Consider the following 19,981-nt stretch of genomic DNA (forward strand, 5'->3'; position numbering starts at 1 on the left):
CTAACTGCTCCCCTGCTGGCCTGATCGCCCCCAACTGCCCTCCCTGACTGACTCAATTGCCCAAAACTGCCCTCCCCTGTCGTGACCTGCCTCCTCATCCTGGACCCGCCTCCTCCTCTTGAGGAGGCAGAGATGCCAGGACCAGTCTCCTCAGTGCCAAGTGGAGCCACAGGACCCCCAGGCTTCAAAATGTGAAGCAGCCACCGGGCCCCACCTCCACTGTGCACACGGCCATCTTGTGGTGGCCATCTTTTGCAGCCATCTTGTGACAACGTTGCGCATGAGGGCCACCTAAGCTTTTATTAGTATAGACTAGAGGCCCGTTGCACAAAAATTTGTGCACTCGGGGGGAGGGGGGGTCCCTCAGCCTGGCCTGTGCCCTCTAGCAGTCTGGGACCCCTCGGGAGATAACGACCTGCTGGCTTAGGCCTGCTCCCGGGTGGCAGAGGGCAGGCCCAATCCCTAGGTGCAGCCCCTGGTCGGGCTCAGAGCAGGGCTGATTGGGGGGTTGGGGCGCCGCCCCCTGTCACACTCAAGGCAGGGTCGATGGGGAGGTTGTGGAGCAACCCCCTGTCACACACAGCAGGGCCAATCAGGGGGGTTGGGGCTCTGTACCCTGTCATGCACAGAGCAGGGCCCATCAGGGGATTGGGGTGCTGCCCTCTATCACCCACAGAGCAGGGCGGATCAGGGGGTTGGGGCGCCGCCACTCTCACACTCAGGGCAGGGCCGAGGGGGAGGTTATGGCTCTACCCCGTCACACACAGAGCAGGGCCCATGGGGGGGGGGAGCTCCCCCCTATCAGGCACAGAGCAGGGCTGATAGGGAGGTTGTGGCCCCGCCCCCTGTCACACACAGAGCCGCAGGGCGATCAGGGGGTTTGGGTGCTGCCCCCTGTCACGCTGATTCCAGTGCCGGGAGGCCTCACGGCTCCGCTGATCCCAGTGCTGGGAGGCATATTACCCTTTTACTATATAGGGTAGAGGCCTGGTGCACGGGTGGGGCCAGCTGGTTTGCCCTGAAGGGTGTCCTGGATCAGGGTGGGGGTCCCCATTGGGGTGCCTGGCCAGTCTGGGTGAGGGGCTGAGGGCTGTTTTCAGGCTGGGGGTGACTAAAGCTCCCAACCGCTCCTTTTTTCCTTTTTTTTTTTTTTTTTTTTTTTTAATTCTGTGCCAGCTTTAGCTTGAGGCTTGGCTCCAGCTCTTAGGCCTAGGCTGAAAGTAGGTTTCTGGCCTTTGCTTACAATGTTGCAAATCTGCTGGCTGAAGTTGGGCGGTATTTGTTACAATGTTTCTTAAACTGCCAGCTCAGAGGCAGCGGCAGGCGGGGAACGTTGGTTTCCTCCGTCACTGGGGCAACCAAGCCTCATGTTAGTTTCAAGCTGCCTGGCTGCCGGCCGCCATCTTGGCTGACAGTTAATTTGCATATCTCGCTGATTAGCCAATGAAAAGGGTATCGGTCGTACGCCAATTACCATGTTTCTCTTTTATTAGATAGGACTAGTGGCTCTGCCCTCACAGCCCCGGCTTTTTGCAAAATGATGTTTAGTCTAATTATCATTTTACGCTTTTATTATTATAGATATGCATTATGCTTTTATTATTATAGACACAGATGATAAGAAGGCCTGGGGCATGGTGGGAACCAGGTGGAGGGGACAATGGGGGGAAAGGGGGGCATCTGTAATACTCTCAGCAATAAAGGGTTTTTGTTTTTTTTTTAAATTCCTATAAGAGAGAGGTAAGAGAGTCAGACTCAGAGGGAGGGTGAAAGATGCCATAGTGCAGGCTTTGAAGATGGAAAAAGTGTCCACAAGCCAAGGAATTCAGATGGGGAAGAGGCAGACAGCATCTGTATTTTTTAAAAGTGGGTAGTGATAAAAAGCTAATAGGAAATCATTGAGCTAACAGGCAATATTTCTAATTTTCTCTTTTTCTATGAATACTCTGTGGATATTTCCACTTAGATAAACAAATAAAAGCTATCTAGATAATATTGAGTAGATTAGATATCTGGCTACATGAAGGCATGGGCATACCCAACATAGCATCCCTACTAAAATATTTTACAAGCATTGTAAACCCAAGTATGTATAAATTGTAACTCATGCCCCATCATGTCTCCATGAATTCCTTACTATTTATCTGGTCATATGCCCAGAATGCTGGAAGTCTCTATGAACACCCCCAGTATTCAAGCCACCATCAAGTTCTTTGATTTGACCTCCAAAATATCCTGAGATTTATACACTTTTCTCCTCTCCAATGGCCTGCCTTAGGCCAAGGTTCTTCTGTCTCTTGTCCTGTTTTACATCTATGATCCACATGATAACCAAAATTACCTTTGAAAAATGCAAATATAATTGTGGATTTTCCCTCTTAAAATCCATCAATGACTTTACATTGCTCTTAGGACAAATAGCAAAGTCCTACTCCCAATCTTAGGGCCCTCATCTAAGCCAGTTCCTTGTCTATTGGAGTGTTGTTCATGTCCTGGTTTGCAGGAACACTTGTGTGTTTGTGTACACATGTGGGTATGTGTTGGTGTACTTTATAAAATTGTTATAGTAGAAATAGGAAATTGTCATCTTTTATTTTACCTTATGGTTGTGTTGTTATCCCATTGATTTGTGTCTTTCTTTTTCTTTCTTTTTTGTTTTATTTTGTTTTGTTTTGTTAATCCTCACCTGAGAATATTTTCTCCATTGACTTTTAGAGAGAGTGGAAGGGAGGGAGCGAGACACAGAGAGAGAAACATCGATGCCAAAGAGACACATCAATTGGTTGCTTCCCACACATGCCTGATGTGGGGGCTGAAGCCTGCAACCGAGGTACCTGCCCTTGACCAGAAACAAACCCTGTACCCTTCAGTTCATGGCTGAGGCTCCAACCACAGAGCCAAACTGGCTAGGGCTGATTTGTGTCTTAATACCAGAGAAACCTTAATGTCACTGAAAATTAACAGTCATCCACTGGTGTTCTTCCAGGATCCTGCAGGTCAGTGATTCACCTGCATCAAGTTCAAGCTCAGTGCCGCACAAGCCGTTTTCAGCTTGCACTGTCCACTGAGTACCCTTCTATGGAGAAACCTTCTTGTCCAGAGCTTTAGCTTCTGGAAAGTGCTTAATCATTGCAGTTGCAGTTTCTGGGCAGGTGTTTGTTTCTGGGTGCCCAGGGCTGCTTCTCAAGGGTAATGGCCCTCAACCTATTAAGGTATCCCCTCCCTCTTTGTAATATCCAGTCATAAGATTAATGGCTCAAATGTGATGCCACATGCAATACCCTGATAAGATCTGACTTAATGAAAAGCAAGCAGAGACTTTCTTCTGAGAACATATGTCTTCTGAGAAATTCAAAGCAAATTGGAGACAGCATGTAAAATCTCTAAGGAAAAGAAAAAGTTCTAAATGAGAGCATTTATCATCATCATAGATTCATGTGAGCTGTCAAGACACAATAAAGATTTTAACTCATTTTGTCTCTGGCCGCCTTTTCCACAAGGACCTTCATTAACAAAACTTGCTGCTTGACCTGTTTCTGCTCAGCCACATCTCCCACCATGGAGGACAGGCTGTGAAATATATCTTTTCAAATGGATGTCATTGATTTTAATATACCTTTAATAATATTACAGCTTAGTATTTTAATTACTTATACTTTTTGATACTTCCGCCCTCCAGCAATTTTATCTAATAAATCTGATAAGTGCAATAGACTCTGACACCCAATAGATATTGGACATATAGCATATGATAGGGAAAGACCATTTTCTCTGTGGTGAACTCACAGACGGGTCAAAGGTGTGCCCCAGGGAACCCAGTCACTCTGGCCTACTGACCACAGAAGGAAGAGGCTTTTGTGGACTCAGCTGCAGTGACACATTCTTCTTGGCTCTGTGGCAGCAACACCAGAATCCTTGACTTATAGTTTAGATGATGGCTTCATTCTGCCATGAGCCAGTCCTGCATTGTCTAGCTTAGCCTTATGCAACACTCTTCTGTGCTATGTTAGCTCTCAGTGCTTATCATTAGTATTTAGCTTCTTATATTCCAGTTAATTCCATTTGTTTGCATTTAGCTCACTGTTACAGGTTGAATTGTGTCCCTCCAAATTAATATGTTGAAATCCTAACACACACACACTCTCAGTCTGTGAGCTTATTTGGAAATAGAATTATTTCTGATGTAATTAGCTAAGTTAAGATGAGGTGATCCTGGAGTAGGGTGGGCTCTTAATCCAATGTAAAATGTTTCCGTACAAAAAGGGGGAATTTGGACACACACAAGTCCAGAAGGAAGCTAATGTGAAGACAGAGAGAACAGCATCTGTAGCCAAGGGATGCCTAAGGCTACCAGGATCTAGGAGAGAGGCAAAGAACAGGTTTTCTTACAGTCCTTAGAAAGAGCTACCACTGCCAATCTTTTTTTTTTTTTTTTTTTTAATTCCCACCAAGGATATGTTTTCCATTGATTTTTTCAGAGTGGAAGGGAGAGATGTTGGGGGAAGGGGAAAAAAAGAAACATCGACTCATTGTCTCCTGCACACACCCCAACCTGGGATTGAGCCTACAACTGAGGTACATGCCCTTGACTGGGAATTAAACCACAAGCCTTCAGTCTGTGGGCCAATGCTCTAACCACTGAGAAAAACTGGCCAGGGCATAACACTGCCAATCTTGATTTCACAGCTAGCCACCAGAGCTTCAAGACAATAAATATCTGATGTTCTTAGCTATCCCTTTGTGGTACTTTGTTAAGGCAGACATAGGAAACTAATACACCCACCAATGGATACATTTTGTAAGGATAAAATTTAACTTTATTAATCTTTGTAATCATGAGATGGTTACTCAATAAATGGTTTGTTAAACTTAATTATACGAGAGGTGAAGAACATCAAGGCACAAAGCTGATCTGTTGGAGAGTAAAACTGGACGATGGTAAAGGATGAACTCTTCCATTACTGGGGAGATGGAATGGGGGGGGGTGAATAATACCAAGGGACAGATATTTTATCAGGGATGGTTCAAGTCCATAGTCACAAATGGTAAGCAGGTCTTCAATCATACCTCTAAATGTGTGCCTTATAATATTAAGGACACAGGCAAGTAGGCTCAAACAAATCATGCAAGGCTGAGCCCTGGGACCCAGTTTACATTTATTCAGCTATCATACAATGGGACAAGAAATTCAAGAACACAGTGGTGTGGTTCAAGGAAAAACAGTGCTCTCTCTGGAGATAAAAGTTCTTGCAAAAACTGGAAAGCAGATTGCGAGAGACACTGTGGACACAGAAGAAAGTATTGATACTAAGACACTGGAATTCTTCAGAAAATCTCACATGTTGGAGACCAACACAGAGAGTACCCGGGAAGCCTCACATTGACCTGATATTGAATAAGGATCCAGTTTGCACTGGGAGTCCAGCTAAAGACAGATCAGTCTCAAGATGGTCTTTGAAAAGCTCTACTCTTGCCCGGCCAGCATAGCTCAGTGGTTGAGAATCGACCTATAATCCAGGAGGTAAATGTTTGATTCCGGGCCAGGGTGCATGCCCAGAATGCTGGCTTGATCCCTAGTGTGGGGTATGCAGAAGGCAGCCAATCAAAGACTCTCTCATCAATGATGTTCCTCTCTCCATCTCCCTTCCTCTCTGGAATCAATAAAAATATATTTTAAAATAAAAAATAAAAAGCTCTAGTTTCTACAGGGTTACAATAGACTTACCAAAGTCTGGGATAAAGTAATTTGATGCAGTCCACCTACTTTTGGTGTCAGTTCACATCTAATTGAAGTAAATAACTCTAATTATAAACCAGTGATTGACTCAAGAAGTTGTAAAGTGGCTGCTCCTATTATGCAAACAGCTTATAGGGATTTTCCATTAGGCCTATACACTTGGCCCAATTTCCATTTTTTAAAGTTTGAATTACTTGCTAAAATGACCACTCAGGAGTCTTAGTTCAGGTGTTGCTTTTCATTTATGACACTGGCCTGGCCCCATCATCATTTATGCTCCTGATCTTGGACTTAAAGTTTAGAATGGAACAAACTGATTAAATCCCTTCATTTTCCTTAACACTTTAAAAATTCTTTTCATGTAGGATATAGAATAATGTTGGCCTAAATTGCTTTAATTTACATATATCTAAATGCAAATTCTAAGACTAAATTCCAGAGGAAAAAAATCATAGCTGTCCTACTTGTAACAAACATTTTCAGTGTAAAAATGTCTAGATGAAAATAAAGCATGGCTAAGCCAGATGGGCAGTGAAGTGACATAACTAATAGAGGTGTGTTTTTTTTAAAAAAAAGCAATTGGTTTTATGATTTTTGTAACAAGTGAGGATCATAGAAAACTTAAAAATATAGAATATTATAAAGAAAAAGATCACCAAAAATTACACTACCCAAGCACAGCAACTGTTGAGATATTTCAGTTTTTTCTCTATGCAGAACATCATTTTCCCCCCTCGCTTCAGATTTAATCAGAGCCTCACCAGCAGGATTAGCAGAAAGGCTCAGGCATATTAATCCCTATGGTGCATGGAAGTGGGATGGAAGGATGTCTTACAAGAAAGGTTTGATGCTATCTTTTGCAATCAAGAATATTTTGGAAAGGGACTTTTTTCTTCATTCCACACTGGTCACTACAATTATCTAACTTTTTAAAGCCAAGCATAGGATTTTTGATATGGCCTCTCAGTCCACGGTTTTTAATGTTTAGCCCTATCACCCCTTTTTGTCCTAATTCCTCACCACACACTTGCACTATTTCTGCAAATCATATTACTTGTAGGTCGGATGTCACCATGGATGTAGGAATTTGTCTCCATTAATGAGGAAACTTAATGAGGAACATTAATGAGGAAACTTCTTGACATTTCTTCTGTTTCCACCTCCTCTCCTCTAAAAATATTTGACTTATAGCCACCACACCCTACAATTTGTCATAACCTCTGGGAGGCTGGGTGGAGTTGGAAATGGGGTCCACTGATTGCCTGGCAACTTCTACTTTTGGTGCTACCACAAAATCTTAGCTGAGATAAGAAAATACAGAGACTGGATGATCTTTTTGAAATGGCAAGAAAAAGACACACAGGAGTAACCCAAACAGATAACTTGTTACTAAGTTTTTCTGCCATGTATTTATATATTTTTAAATATATTTTTATTGATTTCAGAGAGGAAAGAAGAGGGAGAGAGAGATAGAAACATCAATGATTGATCAGGTGCCTCCTCCACGCCTCCCACTGTGGATGGAACCCTCAGCTCAGGCATGTGCCCTGATGGCTAGCAAATTGTGACCTCCTGTTTTATAGGTTGACTAGAAGCCCAGTGCATGAAATTCATGCATGAGAGGAGTCCCTCAGCCTGGCCTGCACCATCTCCAATCTGGGACCCTTCTCACTTACCGGGACTGCTGGCTCCTAACAGCTCACCTGCTTACCTGCCTGATCGCCCCTAACCACCTCTGCCTGATCGCCCCTAACCTCTCTGCCTGCCTGCCTGATCACCTCTAAGCACCTCTGTCTGCCGGGCTAATCACCCCAACTGCTGCCCTGCCAGCTGGATCGCCCCTAACTGCTCCCCTGCCTGCCTGATCACCCCTAACTGCCTCTGCTTGCCAGCCTGATCGCCCCTAACTGCCCTTCCCTAGCAGCCTGGTCACCCCTAACCGCCCTCCCCTGGCGACCTGGTTGCCCCTAAGTGTCCTCCCCTGCCAGCCTGATCACCTGTAACAGCTTCTGCCTTGGCCCCAACACAGTGGCTTTGTCCAGAAGGATGTCTGAATGGATGTCTGAAAGATGTCTGGTCTAATTAGCATATTACCTTTTTTTAGTATAGATAACATATATGCCCCTAAAAAGTTATATTTTTTTTTCATACTTTAAATTATACAGTACATATTCAACCTCTTCTACCCGTTTTTTTTCCTAAATATATCGATTTTTTTAGATTATCCACGTTTGTAGATATAGCATTAGTTCATTTTTCCATTGATTTTTAGAGAGAATGGAGGGAGAGGGATAGAGAGAGAGAAACATCAATGTAAGAAACATCCCTACAGTTGCCTTCCTTAGGAGCCCAGACCAGGGATCCAACCTGAAAGCCAGGTATGTGCCCTGACCTAGAATTGAACCTGCAACCTTTCCACTCACAGGACCACGCTCATGCTCAACCAACCTATCTACTTCAGCCAGGCCATTATACGATTTCTGGAATTTTATTTCAATTAATTCTTGCAAAGTCTGTGGGTTAGGTAATAGTCACATTTTGCTGATGAGAAAAAAAAACAACAACCTCTTCATTCTGAGACATTATTCTTCCCTCATTGCCGCGTTTTCCTGCCAGCCCTAGAAAGGCTCCTGACAGCAGTTTCACTGGGTATCCAGCGTCAGAAGCATTCTCCTCACCACCACCCTTTCCAAAGCCTCCTCTGCACTGGCACTGAGGCTGCCCTGGAGGGCACGGAGGCTAGGTAACGCAGACAATGACAGGATTTGGACCACTGGAGCCACCGTACCCACCTCTCCCATCTCAGCCTTTCTCTGCTGTGCTGGAGATAGGCCAAGATTTGCGGTGCTAGCACTTCGGACATAGGAAGTGCTGCAGTTTTTCCCTCTCCAGAGCTGCTGTCGTTGCCTGGAGGTTATAGGGCTGCCCTGAAAGTCCTCAGCATGCCTCCCGATGGGGAAAACATGGTGGTGGACTCCACAATGGAACTGCTATTTTCAGATACTTTTAAACACCCCAGCACTGAGGTAAGACTCCACTTCTTGATTCTGATTCTGCTTCTAGACTGTGGGACATGTACAAAAAATCCTTAGGCATGCCTTGACTTTTGCGATCAGGATCACAGGCTGCAGGCAAGGCGGCTCCTGGGTCCTGGGGGTGCCGCCTTGCCTGTGGCCAGGCTTTCTGATTGCAATCACCGGCTGGGGGGCAGGCAAAGGCGGCCCCAGTTCTCTGATCCAGGGCTGGGGAGCAGCTCTTGCCTGCCGCCTGGGTTTCCAATCACCATTCTTCTGTCCTTCCCCTTTCACCTCCCATCATTGCGCCTACGTATGCAAATTAACTGCCATCTTTGTTGGCGGTTAACCACCATCTTTCTTGGCAGTTAATTTGCATATCGCCCGGATTAGCCAATGGGAAGCATAGTGAAGGTACGGTCAATTACCTTGTTTGTCTTTTATTAGATAGGATGCTCAACCACTTAGCCACACAGACTGGGCTGCCATGTATTTTTTTTAATATATATTTTATTGGTCCTTTACAGAGAGGAAAGGAGAGGGACAGAGAGTTAAAAACATCAGTGAAAGAGAAACATCGATCAGCTGCCTCCTGCACACCTCCTACTAGGGATGTGCCCGCAACCAAGGTACATGCCCTTGACCTGAATCGAACCTGGGACCCTTCAGTCCACAGGCCGATGCTCTATCCACTGAGCCAAACCGGTTAGGGCAACTGCCATATATTTTTGGTATAACTAGGGTGATACTATATATACAATTCTAAATGTTATGTTTTGTCTCTATTATACCTAAGCATTTTTCAATATTGTTAAAAACTCTAAGCAAATGTGATTAAGAACCACATAGGGTTTAAGCATGAGTGTGCATTTACGCATGTAACATTGCAATATGCAGCGTAGTGTAGGAGCCATGAGAGCAAGTTGTGCAACCAGACTGTCTGGATTTTAATCCCAGCACTGCCATCTATTATTAACATAATTTAGTTAAGTTAACCTCACTGAGCTTCAGTATCTTCATCTATAAATGGGTATGGTAACAATATGTATTCATGTTGTGAAAATTAAATGAGCCAATATATGTAAAGCCCTGAGAAGAGTGATTTGCACACACAAGAAATGCTGACTATTGTTTCAGTACATTGCCATACTGTGTCATTAAGATATGGGCTTTAGATAGCCAGCCCTCAGTTGGAATCTCAGCTCTATCATCTAAGCTGGGTAAATCATCTAGCTTCTCTGAACTTCAGCTTTCTTATCTATAAAATAAAAATAGTTGCACATCTTTTCAGAGCTCTTGTATCAATTAACTCCAACATTAAAGTAAATTCCTCAGCACAATTCCTGGCATAAATGAAGTGTTCAATAGATTATAACTTAGTCTTTCTACATCCCCTGTGCCTGAAAGAAAGCCTTCTAAATAGTAAGCACTCAAAAAATACTTGTTGAGTATTTGGTTCATTACATACTTATGTTAATGTAAATGTTTATATAGATCTGAAAGGATACACACTAACTTCCCATGTGGGATAAGATTGGTGAGAGTTAAAGTTTACAAAGATAATAAATTTACATTTTACTTTTGTTATTTAAAAATAATTTTAAAATAATTAAACCTACAAAATAAGGCAAGAATAAGGTCTCGTAGTATCCTGGGTTTAGTGAACCATCAAAATGCTACAAGTAGCATGAAGGAAGAAGTTGAGTGGCATATTTTTCTATATCTTTCTAAGATATTTTATTTTTGTTAGTGTATGCTTAATTTCTGACTGGTCCTTTTTTATATCTTTGACCTACTCACTTAAGATCCTTGAAAGTCTCATGAAGATCCTTGAGTAACCTTATAACCATGGTTTTGAACTCTGTATCCAGTAATTTGCTTGCTTCCATTTCTTTCATTTGTGACATGTTTCTTTGTCTCCCTAATTTTGCTGCTTCCTTGTGTTTATTTCTATGTATTAGGTAGAGCTGCTATGTCTCCTGGAATTGGTAGAGTGACCTTGTGTAGTAGGCTTCCTGTAGGGCCCAGTGGCTCAGCCTCCCATTCTCCTGAGCTGGGCACTCTAGGTATGTCCCTGTGTGGGCTGTATGCACAATCTTGTAGTTGAGCCACAATTGCTATTGGTGTCACTGGGAGTAATTGACTGCCAGGCCAATTGAATGTGAGGACCAGCTGTGACTACAGTGGGAAAGTTGTTATGCAGAAAACACCCCTATGCAGCAGAACTTGCTTCAGTGAAACTTTGGTGCTCACTGAGTCTGCCCCTTGAGTGTGTTGCTTATTGATGTGCAGAGATGTAATATGCTATATCTGAAGCTGTCAACCAGGTTCACTGGCTCTAGGGCCTCCAGAGAGGTGCAAAGTCAGCCACTGTCTGGGGCCACCATACAGGAGCTATTTATATTGAGCTTGGAGGTGCCCAGGTGAGGCCCAGCTATAAAGCAAGGCAGGCTGTTTTTTTTTATTATTATTAATTTGAAATTTTGAGTAGGTCACATTCCAATAAGATACAGTTTTATACTCACTTCCATGGCTATAATCAAAATAATTAAAAATAATGTATTGGAGAAGATGTAGAAAAATTGGAACACTTGCAAATTGCTGGTGGGAATGTAAAAGGTTTCAGCCACTATGGAAACAATTTAGGAGTTCCTTAAAAAACTAAACATATGCCCAGTTGGTGTGGCTCAGTGGTTGAGCATTTACCTATGAACCAGGAGGTCATGGTTAGTTTCTAGGTCAGGGCACATACCCAGGTTGCAAACTCAATCTCCAGTGGGGGGCCTGCAGAAGGCAGCCAATCAATGATTCTCACTTATCATTGATGTTTCTATCTCTCCCTTCCTTTCTGAAATCAATAAAAATATGTTTGTTTTTTTAAAAAAGCTAAACACAGAATTACCATATGACCCAGCATGTCTATGCCTTGGTATATGGGCAAAAGGACTGAAAACAGGGACTCAAAAAGATACTTGTAAGATAATGTTCATTGCAGCATTATTCTCAATAGACAAAAGGTGCAAACAGCTCTACTGTGTATCAACGGATGAATGGATAGACAAAATGTGTTATCTATACTAATAAAAGGGTAATATGCTAATTAGACAATATAGACTGGATGTTCTACTGGACAAAGCTATGGTGGCAGGGGCCAAGGTAGAAGCAGTTAGAGGCAATCAGGCAGGCAGGAAGAGTGGTCAGGGGCGATCAGGCTGCCAGGGGAGAGTGGTTAGGGGTGATCAGGCAAGCAGGCAGAGGGGTTAAGGGTGATCAGGCAGGCAAACAGAGGCGGTTAGGGTGATCAGGCAGGCAGGCAGAGGTGGTTAGGGGCGATCAGGTAGGCAAACAGAGGTGGTTAGGGGTGATCTGGCAGGCAGGCAGGCAGGCGAGCAGTTAGGAGCCAGCGGTCCCACATTGAGAGAAGGATGTCCAACCAGCAGTCAGACATCCCCCAAGTGGTCCTGGATTGGAGAGGTGCAGGCCGGGCTGAGGGGACCCCCGCCCCCCCCCCCATGCATGAATTTTGTGCACCAGGCCTCTAGTATACATATAGTGGAATATAATACAATCATACAAAGAAATGAAGTTCTGATACATGGTACAACATGGATAAACCTTGAAGACATCATGCTAAGTGAAATAAACCAGATACCAAATAACAAATATTGTGTAATTCCATTCATATGAAATTTCTAGAATAAACACATTCATACAGACAGAAAGTGGATTTGATATAACTAGAAACTGGGGGAGGGGAGAATGAAAAGTTACTGCATAATGCTTACATAGTTTCTGTTTGGGGTGATGACAAAGTAATGGAATGCTTACTTTGGCAACACATATACTAAAATTGGAACAATACAGAGAAGATTAGCATAGCCCTTGCACAAGGATGACACGCAAATATGTGAAGCATTCCAAAAACAAACAAATAAAAGTTTTGGAAATTGATAATAATGAGGGTGGTGCATAATTTTGAATGTAATTATTGTCACTAATTATACAAATAGTGAAATGGGAAATTTTATGTTATGTTATATGTTTTACAACAATAAAAATTTCCAACGTGAGGAGCAGCTGCCCTGCGATTGTGAGGAGCTGTAGGGAGGGGCTCTAGGGCCAAGCCTTGGGCCACAAACAAATCCAAGCTTGGAGGGAAGAGCTATCCTAGCATAATTAAGCTTTACCTTATAGCCCTCCTTAATTCCTTCTTAAGTAGCTAATGGGCTGTGGGAGGTGCAGTAAGTGTTGCCAAAACAAGAACATTTGTATACATGTTAATCTACGCTTGTTTTAATCAGACTATAAAATAAAGCATCGGCTTGCAGGCTGGGTCTTTTGTGTCCTCATCCAGGCACGAGAGATCCACCGAGCCCCAGCTGTATTCTCTTGTCTTTATTTTCTTCAATCCTTCACAGCCCCTCTTCAAGTTCACCCTTGGCTGTGCTGGCACAGCACAAGAAGCAGCCGCCCCGTGAGCAGCCACTACCCAGGACCACCCAAAGAGCAGTTGCTGCCCACAACTGTGTGAGGAACAGCCGCCCCCGACCATGCAAGGAGCAGCCACCACCCACAACCACGCGAAGAGCAGCCACCACCTGTGACCATGAGAGGAGCAGCCACTACACAACCGCCCAAGGAGCAGCTGCCGCCTGCAACTGTGCGACCTGCCACCAATATCACAACTGTAGTAATAGGTCCCGTGCCACTTAAAACCAGATCCTTCAGTGAGAGCAAAACTGGGGAACAGAAGAACAACCCCCAAAGGAAAAAAAGGAGGAATCACCAGAAAAGGTACTAAATGAAACAGAGGCATGCAATATGTCACAAAAAGAATTCAGAATAAGGGTCATATAATTCATAAACCAGATGGATAAGAAAATCAACAACCTTTGTAAGAATCAGGAGGAAATAAATCAGGCATGATATAGTTACAATAAAAAACATGACAGAAGCTTCCTACAGTAGACTAGGAGAAGTGGAGGACCAAATTAGTGAATTAGAAGACAGGGAAGCAAAACACACCCGATCTAAACTGCAATTGAAGAAAAAATCAAAAGACAGGAGGAGAGCCTGCGGGAGCTTTGGGACAATATGAAATGAAGCAACATACATATAACAGGGGTGCCAGAATGACAAGAAGAAGAGCAAAGGTTAGAAAACCTATTTGAAGAAATACTGTCATAAAACTTCCCTGATTTGGAAAAGAAAAAAGGCATACAAGCACAGAGAGTCCCAAACAACATGAACCCAAAAAGACGCACACCAAGACATGTCATAATTAGAATGGCAAATGTAAACAACAAAGAGAGAATCTTAAAGGCTGCAAGAGAGAGGCAGAAAGTTACCTACAAGGGATCTCCCATTAGACTGTCAAATCATTTTTCAACAGAAACACATCAGGCCAGAAAGGAATGGAAGGAAGTATACAAAGAGATGCAAAGCAAGGGACTGAATCCAAGAATAGTCTATCGAGCAAGGCTATCATTCAAAATCAAAGGAAAAATCAGGAGCTTCACACACACAAAAAAAAGGCTAAAGGAGTTTATTACTACCAAGCTAGCAATGCAAGAGATACTAAATGGACTGTTGTAAAAAGAAGGGGGTAAAAGGGAAGAAGGAACACAGGCACAGAAAATAAAAATGGCTAGAAACAAGTACCTATCAATAATAACTTTAAATGTAAATGGCCTAAATGCTCCAATCAAAAGACATCGAGTGACTGAATAGATAAGAAAACATGAACTATATATATACATATATATATATATATATATATATATATATATATATATATATATATATGTTGTCTACAAGAGACCCACCTCATAACAAGAGACTCACACAGACTGAAAGTGAAGGGATGGAAAAGTATCTTTCAGGCAAATGGAAAAGAAAAAAAAGCTGGTGTAGCAATACTTATACCTGACAAAATAGAACTCAGAGTGAAGGCCATAACAAAAGATAAAACAAGGGATCGATAAAACAAGAGGATATAACTCTGGTAAACATATATTCACCCAATGCAGGAGCACCAAATACATAAAAAAAACTTCTGGAAGATATAAAGGGAGAGATCAACAGCAATACAAACATATTAGGGGACTTTAATACCCCATTGACATCACTGGATAAATCTTCTAGAAAAAAAATCAGCAAAGAAACAGCAATCCTAAATGACTCACTAGATCAGATGGACTTCATTGACATCTTCAGAACATTTCACCCCAGAGCTACAGAATATACATTCTCCTCAAGTACACATTGGATATTTTCAAAGATAGACCACTTACTGGGTCACAGGCAAAGTCCCTCCAAATACAAGAAGATTGAAATCATATCAAGCATCTTTTCAGACCATAATGGCATAATATTAGAAATCAACTACAATAAAAACAATAAAAAATCAAACACTTGGAGGCTGAATAACATGCTATTAAACAATGATTGGGTTACCAAAGAGATCAAAGAAGAAATTTTAAAAATCCTGAAAAGGAATGACAATGAAAATACATCAATCCAAAACCTATAGGACACATTGAAAGCAGTCCTGAGAGGGAAGTTCATAGCATTAAAGGCCTACCACAACAAACAAGGAAAACTGGTAATAAATTATCTAACTCAACAACTTAAATAACTACAAAGAGAGCAATAAGGGAAGCCCAGAGTGAGCAGAAGGAAGAAAATAATAAAGATCAGAGCAGAAATAAATGAGATAGAGACCAAAATAACAATATAAAAGCTCAATGAAACCAAGAGCTGGTTCTTTGAAGGGATAAACAAGATTGATGAACCTCTAGCCAGGCTCACCAAGAAGCAAAGAGAGAGAACCCAAATAAACAAAACTAGAAATGAAAGAGATGAAATAACAGATCCCACAGAAATACAAAGGATTGTAAAGAAATACTATGGACAACTCTACACTAACAAACAAAACAACCTAGAGGATATGGACATATTCCTAGAAAAATACAACCTTCCAAAACTCAATCAAGAAGAATAAAAAAACTCAATAAGCTGATAACTAAGGAGAAAATTGAAGTAGTCATCAAAAAGCTTTCAGCAAACAAAAGCCCAGGGCCAGACAGCTTCACAGGAGAGTTTTATCAAACATTCAAAGAAAAACTAAAACCTATCCTACTCAGACTATTCCAAAATATTCAAGATGAAGGAGGACTTCCGTGCTCTTTCTTTGAAGCCAGCATTACCCTAATCCCAAAACCAGATAAAGACATTACAAAGGAAGAGAATTACAAGCCAATATCTTGATGAACATAGATGCTAAAATCCTCAACATAATTCTAGCAAATTGGATCCAGCATTACATTAGAAAGTTCATACACCATGACCAAGTGGCATTTATTCCAGGGATGCAAGGCTGGTACAATATCTGCAAATAAACATGATACATCACATAAACAAATCAAGAGACAAAAATAACATAATCATATCAATTGATACAGAAAACGCATTTAACAAAATCCAACACCCTTTTCGGATAAAAACTCTCAGCAAAGTGGGAATAGAGGGATCATATTTCAACATAATAAAAGACATATATGACAAATCTACAACCAACATCATACACAATGGGGAAAAACTAAACTCCTAAGAACAGGAATAAGACAGAGATGCCCACTTTCACCACTCCTGTTTGACATATTATTGGAAGTGCTAGCCATAGCGATCAGATAAGAAGAAGAAATAAAAGCCATCCAATTTGCAAAAGAAGAAGTAAAATTGTCATTCTCAGATGACATGATATTGTACATAGAAAACCATAAAGACTTCATTAAAAAAACTACTAGAACTAATAGATAAATTCAGCAATAAGGCATCATACAAAATTAACACCCAGAAATCTATGGCCCTTTTTACACTAATAATGAATTCACAGAAAGAGAAACTAAAAAAACAATCCCATTTACAATTGCAACAAAAAGATTAAGATACCTAGGAATAAATTTAACTAAGGAGATAAAAGACCTGTACTCAGAAAATTACAAGATGTTGAAAAAAGAGATAAAGGAAGACATAAACAAATGGAGGAATATACCATGTTCATGGATTGGTAGAATCAACATCATTAAAATGTCCATACTACCCAAAGCGATCTATAAATTCAATGCAATCCTCATTAATATACCAACGGCATACTTCAAAGACCTAGAACAAACTCTCCAAAAATTCATCTGGAATAAAAAAAAGACCCCAAATAGCTGCAGCAATCTTGAGAAAGAAGAACAATGTTGGAGGGATCACAATTCCAGATATCAAACTATTATACAAAGTCACTGTTCTCAAAACTGTCTGGTACTATGCTCAAATTCACTAATATAGACCAATGCAAGAGTACAGAGAACCCAGAGATCAACCCAAGCCATTATGCTCAATTAATAGTTGACAAAGGAGGCAAGAGCATACAATGGAGTCAAGACAGTCTCTTCAATAAATGTGTAGGGAAAATTGGACAGATACATGCAAAAAAGTGAAATTAGACCACCAACTTACAACATACACAAAAATAAACTCAAAATGGATAAAGGACTTAAACGTAAGATGGGAAACCATAAAAATTCTAGAAGAAGCCATAGGCAGCAAAATAACAGACATTTGTCATAGCAATCTTTACTGATACAGCTCCTTGGACAATGGAAACTAAGGAGAAAATAAACAAAACAAAAAGCTTATGCACAGCAAAAGAAACCATCAACAAAACAAGAAAGCAAACTGAATGGGAAAATATATTTGCCAATGTTATGTCTAATAAGGGTTTAATCTCAAAAATTTATAGGGAGCTCATACAACTTAACAAAAGGAAGATAAACAATCCAATAAAAAAAATAGGCACAGGACCTAAATAGACACCTTTCAAAGGAAGACCTACAGAAGACCAAGAGACATATGAAAACATGCTCAAAGTCACTAATTATCTAAGAGATGCAAGTCAAAACGACAATGAGGTACCATCTCACACCTGTCAGAATGTCTATCATCAACAAATCAACAAACGACAAGTGTGGCAAGGATGTGGAGAAAAAGGAACCCTAGTACACTGCTGGTGTGAATGCAGACAGATACAGCCACTGTGGAAAACTGTATGGCGTTTCCTCAAAAAGTTAAAAATGGAACTCCCATTTGACCCAGTAAACCCACTTCTAGGAATATATCCCAAGAAAACAGAAACACCAATCAGAAAGGATATATGCACCTCTATGTTCATAGCAGAACAATTTACAATAGCTAAGATTTGGAAACAGCCTAAGTGCCCATCAGCAGATGAGTGGATTAGAAAACTGGGGTACATCTACACAATGGAATACTATGCTGCTATAAAAAAGAAGAAATTCTTACCATTTGCAACAACATGGATGGAACTGGAGAGAATTATGCTAAGCGAAATAAGACCGTCAGGGAAAGATAAATATCACATGATCTCACTCATTTGTGAAATATAATGTACAACATAAACTGATGAACAACAATAGAACCAGAGTCATAGAATCATCAGACAGACTGTCCAATCTATGAGGGAAGGTAGGGGGTATAGGGGTAAGAGATCAACCAAAGGACTGTATTCATGCATATGCATATGAGTATAACCAATGGAGACAGATGGGGGGAAAGTGAGGGCATGTACTGGAGGGTGGGAGTGGCCAGGGAGAGGTCAATGGGGGGAAAAAGGAGACTTAGGTAATATTTTAAAGAATAAAGAATTTAAATTAAAATAAAAAGTAAAATAAAATAAAAATTTCTTTACATAATACATAAATAAATATATAAATATATGACCTCCAGTTTAAACTTTTTAATAGGGTACACATTCACATTGTGAAAAAATAAAAGCATCTAACACTGAGAATCTTTACTCTTGCCTCTGATCCCATCCATCTTGTTTCCTTCACCACTTTCAGCAGATAAGCACTATTATTTCCTTGAGTATATTTTCAATATATTTTTAGACAAATACCAAGCGAAAATAAAAATGGATTATTATTCCCCCTTTCCATATATACATACACAGTTGACCCGGAACATAGGTTTGAACTGTGTGGGTCCACTTGTACACAGACTTTTTTCGATAAATGACTGCAATGTATTTCCTCTTATGATTTTCTTAGCATTTTCTTTTCTCTAGTTTACTTTATTGTAAGACTACAGAGAGAGGACTGCTTTTTCCCCAAGTCCTCATCCCCCTCCAACCAAAAGTAACATCCTACGCACCCACCTTTAGGATATCTGCAAGCAGATTTCTCCCTAGGAAGAGGCACCTGCCTCTATTGTGTATCATGGAGATGACCCATTTCCCTAATCATCTCCCTTCCATTTGCCCCAGGCTGAAAAACTGCCATTAGCTATTTATTTCTTTGAATTCTGAAAATTTTGGATTAATAGAGAAACAAATATAAATGACCTCTAAATATAGGGTCCCAAAAAAGTGTATACACACTTTGAGTAATTGCCAGTACTGACCAGCAGCCCCTGAATGAGGAATGAACAGATTACTCAGATAGTTTGACTGTGAAAGAGGGGACTAAGGGGCCTCTGGCTCTAGTGGCCAAGGCAGCCTCTATTGCCTGCCTTGTCAGGCCTTTATTGGAATTTTTACCTTTTGATACAATCAGTAGGGTGAGTAATCTTGAGAGGACACATGTTTACATTGTACTCTAGGCAAGGGCATCAAGGGATTAAGCATAAGGATTCCAGTAAACACCTGGGGGTCTGCACCTACACAGACTTGTTTGGAAAGGTCAAAGAATAATTAGGGGGTGCCACCTTCGACACTCTCCTAAATATCCCTGAAGTCAGAATTCCGATAAACAGGGCAGGCGGCCTTCCACACACTTCCCTTTTATCAGAATGTCCTCCTTACAACTTTCCAACCAAGTCTCTTGTGCACCCCAACAAGTAATTATTAATTCTAATGGGTTAAATTTGAAAAGAAAGGCACGTCAATTGAGATATCATCTGTTAAAGTGATATAATACATATAACATACAAATAATACATATAACATACAAAATATGTGTTAGTCAACTGTTTATGTTATGGGTAAAGTTTCCAGTCAATGGTAGGCAATTAGTAGTTATGTTTTGGAGAAGTCAAATGTTATGCTTAGATTTTCTGTGGTGGGATCAGCATTTCTAACCCCTGTGTTGTTCAACAGTCAAATGTATTAACATATGCATTGCTCTATGTCTTCATTCTAAAGACAGTTCCATACTAGTAT

General features: G+C 41.2%; 1 non-coding gene across 1 annotated transcript; it reads left to right on the forward strand.

Annotated features, from left to right (window-relative positions):
* Positions 1–12,571: 12,571 nt before the first annotated feature.
* Positions 12,572–12,678, forward strand: LOC132232054 (U6 spliceosomal RNA). The gene has a single exon (XR_009452217.1). It is a non-coding gene; the product is annotated as a U6 spliceosomal RNA (small nuclear RNA).
* The last annotated feature ends 7,303 nt before the right edge of the window (positions 12,679–19,981 follow it).

The sequence above is a fragment of the Myotis daubentonii genome, chromosome 3 (assembly GCF_963259705.1).
Source record: "Myotis daubentonii chromosome 3, mMyoDau2.1, whole genome shotgun sequence".
Lineage (NCBI taxonomy): Eukaryota > Metazoa > Chordata > Mammalia > Chiroptera > Vespertilionidae > Myotis > Myotis daubentonii.